This window comes from Fragaria vesca, linkage group LG2, assembly GCF_000184155.1.
Source record: "Fragaria vesca subsp. vesca linkage group LG2, FraVesHawaii_1.0, whole genome shotgun sequence".
Classification (NCBI taxonomy): Eukaryota; Viridiplantae; Streptophyta; class Magnoliopsida; order Rosales; family Rosaceae; genus Fragaria; species Fragaria vesca.
Window position 1 is genome coordinate 20,752,852 of NC_020492.1, and position 7,404 is coordinate 20,760,255.

The 7,404-nt window shown below is 40.5% G+C and overlaps 1 pseudogene across 1 annotated transcript; it reads right to left on the minus strand.

Annotated features, from left to right (window-relative positions):
* Positions 1–284: 284 nt before the first annotated feature.
* LOC101311442 lies at positions 285–1,721 on the minus strand (annotated as a pseudogene). Its single transcript, XR_184154.1, has 2 exons — positions 1,366–1,721; positions 285–663 (listed from the first exon to the last, which is right to left on the minus strand). The product of XR_184154.1 is annotated as a squamosa promoter-binding-like protein 4-like (transcript).
* Positions 1,722–7,404: the final 5,683 nt, after the last annotated feature.

A 7,404-nucleotide genomic window follows, 5' to 3' on the forward strand; every position in this document is an offset into this window, starting at 1 on the left:
TCATTAGAGACTCCCTCTAAACCAGTCGAGTGTCTTATTGAAATCACCAAGTGCTCGAACTATTAATAACAACATGACAATTACCTTATTATATGTAATAGAATTCTCTGAGCCTCATACATAACAAATCAACAACCATAAATTATGTTTAGCTGTGAAAGCTTGCATAGTCCACATGTAATGGCCAATGCTGATTGGCTCTGAAACAAAGCACAAACCTTAAACCAAGCAGTGAAGCACCAACCTAAGGATTGTACCTCTAGGTCGGCTAATTTATACATACGTACTTATATAATCCCCTCGAATAGGAACACTAGTCTCATTGTTAAGCATATATAAGAACAGTCATATGGTAGATCATATAAACGAAGCCATGGATGACAGAAGAGAGGGAGCTAGAGAGCAGAGAGACAATTAGCGCAGACTTTAATTATCTGATCTGGAAATGCTTCGAATTAGCAGAGTTTCCTGGGGGCTGGGGTTGTCATATGATATTTAGTAGTAGCCGGTGTACTCTCTGATCGGTATTGATGACTGATACTCCTGCGGCTTGAGCCCTCTCCATAAGGTTCACCTGAACTCTTGCGGCGCCTCTCATTGTGACCTGCCAAGCGTCGGCGACAGCTTCTCTTTGTTTCATCAAACTCAGCTACCTCATGGAACCTGTGTAGTGCACAACATTGAAAATTTAAGTTCTAAAACAAGGTCACGCACTAAACACTGATTGGATACAATTTTTTCTTTGTGGATTCTGCTGAGTCCTAGTAAATTAGGGGATGTGAATTCCATAATCTTACATAAAGAACCAGTTATATATGCTTTCGCTGGCGAGGATTAATTGTGTAAATTTTCCTTGTTTCCTTTATTTATGATATAAGCATAAGGGCAAGCCTCCTTGTTTAATTGACTGGGTTCCGATCTATGTTTCAAAATAAATATTTGCTTATTATATGATTCAGCAAACTAGCATGAGGGCTAACTGTTATTTTACCTCTGGTTAGAATACTGGTAAACCTTGATTTAATGAGAAAATTCAAGCATAAGAACACTATAGTACTATGACTACACTATCTGAGCATATTTTTTGTTTCCGGGGAAAATGCCACTTCCAAGAGAATATAATCTGCTCAGGAAAGCAGTTAAATAGCTGTGAACCCTATGCTTTCTGTGACAAAAGTTAGACAGGAAAATATATTGTATATACTAATAATTGAACTCCCGTACGTGTTTCCATGGATAACATGATGCCAGAATCGTAGAAAATTTGTTTTCATCAAAGAATATTAGTGGTGAATCATATAGGAGGAGAAACAAGAAAGAAAGAAAAGAAAATGCATGAAAGTAATGGGGTGATAGATCAAATACCTGCTGCATTGCTGACAAAACCTCTGTCGAGCACCGGAAACGACCACAACAGCTGCCTTGGAGTGAAACTCACAAACCTTATGGCGGCGATGGTAGATCTTTGCATCACCTAGATCAACACCACACCTATCAGCTTGACAACTCGGTGCCGACGACGCTCCACCTCCACCTCCACTACCGGATCCTGATTTTTTTCCAGTACTCCCAGCTGTCTTGACCTTGTGTTTCTCATTTTCTTCAAATTTTATGCTGATCAACCCGCTACCATGGCCACAAGTCTCATCTTCGTCTGAGTCATCTTCAACTTCATCGTCATTCTTGTTGAGCATCTTTTCTTTCCAAGTTTGCCTCTCCATTGATGAAAGCTAAGATAGCTCTCTAGCTCTCACTCAGTATGTTAGGAAGTACTTGGAGTTATGAAGGTCCTGAAGAAGGTGTATTGAATAAATAGGGTGAAAAAAGGTGGAAGAGGACCACAACTACACCAACTCCATTTTCTGTGACAGCCCGAGTGTGTCAATATCTTAAGGTGGTGAAAACTGGAATGGAACGGTGAATACACATAACAAAGATAGTTCAAACTGAAAGACGACGAATTAATTTGTCTCAAACATCGTATAAAGCTCTTCTTTTATGGAGGAGGGTTCTTTGGTTCGACATAATTAACTTATATCACTCATCTCTTATCATGTGGATCAAATAACCTGTCCAGGTCTTACATTGTCGTTTTGGGAATTGCGGATCAAACAACCTGTCCTAAACCCTAATTTATATTATGCAAAACTCTTTAAACACCCCTAAATTAAGGTTCTTTAGATAAAATATCAAGCTTTAAAGGTGGTTAAGGAAGAACAATATTGTTATGAGGAAAAGAGGCCGAAGATTGTCAGTCTCTAACTTTGAAAACACAACAATATTCTATACATGTCAAAATATGATCAGTTTGGTTAGTTTCCATGATTTTGTTTTCACACAGAAATTATTTGTGCATAATTTCTCTAATTGATTAATTAGACGAGTCTAATTGATTATTAGACGAGTTGAAATCTTGAGTAGCAAGTGTGTAAATACATATATCACAAGCCTGTAGAGTACGTAGTACGTAGTAGTTCAGATCGTAATAAGCTTTATTAATTGAAAGAGACATGACGGGTTCCAAGTGAACAAGAAAGGCGCAGAGCTGAGCAGATATGCATGCTGCAATTAAATTTGCGTACTGGATCGGAGTAAATTAACATGCAGTACAACTGACTACTTCTGTTGCTCTATTCAATCAAACTGGCCATAGACGAAGGTTTAGGTCTTTAATCTACGGTGAATGCCTTCTCTCTTATATATCTTCGATCATCTACTTTACTCCCATGTCTTTATTGTATGTAGAATCTACAGTCTGCTATATATGCACATATAATTACATGATCACAGTTAATCATCTTAAAATAGATCCATGATGATTGTTAGAACTTAGAACTAGAGCAACAAACCCCAATCAGTTGTCTAATTAAGGATAGAGAGATGTCGATTGGCTAAGGATTGAAAGATATCCAGTTCATCTTCGCAGCACACTCCTGCTCATTTACCAATTTAAAATTAGAGCATACACTTCAAAACCACCATGGTGTTGTATTATGCTAAGCACTTCCCGCTGGGAAAGCTCTAGGGCTGGAACCACTCCACGCTCCGCCTCCGGTGTTAAAGTCAAGAACTCAAGTCATGTGTCAATTGTCATATCAATACTTGCTCTGATATTGCATTAGAATTACAGCATCATTTACTGTAAATGAGAACTATACTAACACAACAAGACCCTTGCCCAAGTTTCTAACCTCAGTACGTATATGGATTTTTACTATACGGGTACGTTAGGGATGCGTTAACTTAATATACAGACTGTGTAGATTTGCAATAGCTCAAGGCGTATATACGTAATGGTGCTAGCTGACCCACGTACGGGACCTTATTGTGTTGGATGTGTTGTGTATCAGAAAAGGGTACCTATATAGGCAGACCTCTTAATGCGATAGGACCCTGAATTTCACATGGTCATAGTACTCAGATACCCAATGGTTGATGCATTTCATGGGGTTTTCTGTACCTTGTGGACCTCAACTTTAATCTAGTTGATCTCGAAGTTTTATTTCGTCTTAAAAGGAAGTGAAAGAATAAGAAGATAGCAACTAATTCTTCTTCCCAACTGGTATGCAATAAGCCAGATTTGCATTGTGGGTACCTTTGCATGTCAACATCGAGATAGAGTTTTATGTCTGCTTGCTGCCACTAAAATTACATATTTCTAAAGCTTTCATCATGTTATTTGGTTAGTGATTATATCTTTCAGAAGAGTGAGGATGTATATAAGTTAATTATTTCACAAATGTTCAGGGTACGTAGTTGGTTTGGAAGCAGATGTTTATATTTCATCATGTTTTCACTATTCAATTAACGGTTTGGAGCTTGAGCTTAGTTTCTGAAGTTCAGCAATCTGGTTCTCTTTTATATATGCAGATAGACTGATCACCAATTATGCCCCAAACCTTGTTTTTGATTTTCAGGATTCAGGCATAAAGACCATCACTGTGGTCCTCCGCAGCATCGATCATTGATCAAACATCGATGGATCACCTCACTGGCTTCCGCGTCTCCTTTGTATATTATAGCTTGTAAGATTCTTCTTACTATTGAGTGTCGCACCAGTTATTTTCGCCATAACATTGTGCCCTATCACTCTCAGTACTCTTGAGTTGGGTTTTGGTCCCGACCTTAATTTTTAGATGCCTATCTAGCTTTCTTTGTCATGGAGTACGTACTTCCAAAGAGGGACGGACTTGTAGCATCAGAATTCAGAAAGCTGTATTTCAAGAAATATCATCATTCTTCAGTGATGTAACAAACCAAAAGAGAATCCATTTGTATGGATTTCAGAGGATTGCGCTAGGCTTCGATATATCGATCAGTCAAAGTGGATGGCATTGGATTCGACTAGATTAATTGGATAGGTATGTGAGTTGTTTACAGTCTAAAACCTAGCTAACCATTGGCTTCAAACCCTAAAACTGAACTTCTTTGCCCAACCTGCTGCTGTCAAACCTAATCGTCATAACCTGAAGTTCTGACCTCCTCATGTCCCCAAAGCCTAAAGCCTCGACTTCCATGCCAAGATGTTCACATCGTACAGTTCTGTAAATTGGTTTTTGACATATAAGCTCTTTTTGTTATATGTAGCTTAATTAGTTTATCATGAGCCTGTTCTATCCCATAAGGCCGTAAACCAATTTACTGGGTCAAAACTAGTTTAACAAAATAAATAAAACAGAGACCATTTTATGGCTGGAAAGAAGAGGGGGGTGGGGGGGCGGGTGTGGTGTGGTGTGGTGTGTTTCCTTCTTCTACCTGTAAAAGAAATGAGACAACTGCGCGATAAAATGGAGGATCACTAGGTAGGTCATTCTCAACCTGGAATTAGTTGGTCCCAAGGTTTTGGCCAATTACATGTAAAAGCACATCCTGCACTCCATGTTTGCATATGATTCTCAATACACGATGATGGACTTGGTGATGATATTCAGTCTCTTTCTCACAACAGTAATTAAGTTGAAGCATTAATTGGCTCTTTCCTCAAATTGCTTTTCTATCGCATTCTCTTTTCCATCATCTTTCCTCCATCCACATTCCTTTTTTAGATCCATCAATGCGCAAGAAATAGACTGAGCATTGGATTCCAAAGAAACAATATTTCAGTTTTTTATTCACACGAAAATCCGACAACAAACTAGGATACACCTTATTTCAAGGAAAAAATTGTCGAAGGTGAAGTGTGCACGAGGCTTTGACATGCCAAGGCATATAATCACTACTAGAATTACTGCACAGAGTATCACAGATAATGTGTGTGAAATCATAGTATTGATAAAATGGCATAGAGGGACTAGCTCTTCGTCCCTCCATGAAAATTTATTGATAAAATAAAAAAGATACAAGAAGCTGGAGGACTAGGCCAATACCAGCCATATAATACAAATAACCTCTTTTGTTGCGAAACAATGAATCACATAAAAACATCAATGAACACATGACAAAAATATTAACAAATCCGATAATTCAGGAGACCAAGTACATCTCGCCATTCAATGATGGAAGGAGATATATGCGCACGGTACAACGACGGTTTGTTAATATATGCGCTAGATTGGAGTTGCTAATATTTTTTTGAAGTAGAAGTTGATATTAATTAAACTCAACAGCATAATAGGTTGTAGCTATGTATGTAGAACTTACATAAGAGACCCGACAAGAATCCGGATTACCTACCTAAGCTAACACAAACTATTCCATATCAATGATAAGCTCACAGTTAGGAGCCTATACAAAAGTAAAAGAATGTCGCCTCTTACATACTCTATCAACTAGACCTATACCTGCTTATCACGTAATTGTTGTACAAGCAAGAGACTAGAAGTGGCATAGAAGACTCATAGAAGTCATTCTACCCTCATACAAGCTTTAAAATTATAAGGGTCCCAACAACCTTGGCCTGTGTCCATAACATGTCAATTTCTACCCTCTCTGAACCCCTAAGATTGGACCCAGGCCCACCAGCCCAGGCCCAACCACGAGGTCCAGTTCCACCTGGATCCATCTCCAACCCAGCAACCAACCAAGCCATATCAACTCATCCAGGCCCGGCCCATATGTGCACCCCAGATTAGGGTTTCCCGCCGCCAAGGCCAGACCACCGCCAAGAACCGCATCCCCGCCGGCCACCATCGTCACTACCCAGCGTCTTACCCGAGCCCACTGATCTGGAGCCCGTCACCTGTCCGACGGCCACCAATCCACCACGACGACTCTCAGATCCAAACTAGCGCTTATCGAAATCCTGTCAGCCGGCAAAGCAGACAGAACACCGACCGCCTCCACCATAACAGATTGCCCAGGCTCGACGACCTTCATGTCGACGTCCCAACGATCCGCCCAATCACACTTTCCTCTAGATTCATCAACTTTCAAGCCCAAAATGGCATCCTCCAGATCCGAACTCACCGCTATAGGCCTAGCCACCGTCGACCAAAATGCTCGAGATCGGAGAAGTCGTCGCCACTCTCAATTAAAAGCCAACATCATGGTCTGAGATGTCTTCGGAGATCCACTCGCCACTAACACGATCAACATGCAGAGGACTCCCCACGCAGTCGCCATGAAATCTTGGTCACCGCTGCCTTGCCCGAAGGAAAACCGTCATCGCCGCAAGTCGAAACCTAGGTTTAGAGTATTCGAAGAGAAACCTCCGAGTCTCTCAGAGGCACCCTCGCAACATCCTGCCATTTGGAGTTGCTAATATATTGCACAAGGAATGTGTCTGTCAATGTGGATAATTTTATGGGCCCTGCACAACTTTCATGCCATATGCAGTATTATGAGGATTCGTCCTAGTTGGGCTGGCTCAAAGTGGATCCATGTTGGATAGGTGAGATATTACCAGGAGATCTTGGGATTGTGGGCATTCATATGTTCGAAATACAAAAAGAATCGACTTCCATTGCGATGTTCCTGGCCGAATGACTCATGTAGGATATAATCTTGATAGACGGCCTCTTGACCCAATTTAGAATATCATAATCTATATGGTGACGTTTGTTACGCGGGACAAGCCAGGTTTGGACTAACTTACGTAACGAAATAGTCCGTGTCCAGCGTTTGGATGAGACCGGGATTCTTTTTAATGGGGTTATGTAACCCGCGTGTCCTCCCCACACCTGCTTACACAAACCCCTCAAATTTCACGGGTTTATGTAAGACGCTGAAAATTGAAGTCGTCACCTCGCCTCAACACTCAACCTCTTCAATCTCGTGCATCGGCCTCTTCAATCTCTCTCAATCTGGTGCATTCTTTCTCTTCGGCTCATTCATCTGCTATTCCTTGTGTTTAAATTCATGCTTTCTCTTCTAGAACGATGTTTTTCACTCGTACCTTCTACCTTCTTATTTTCTTTCTTTCTCTTTCTGTGATTTGTAATTTGTTTGTGGGTTGCAATTATTTGG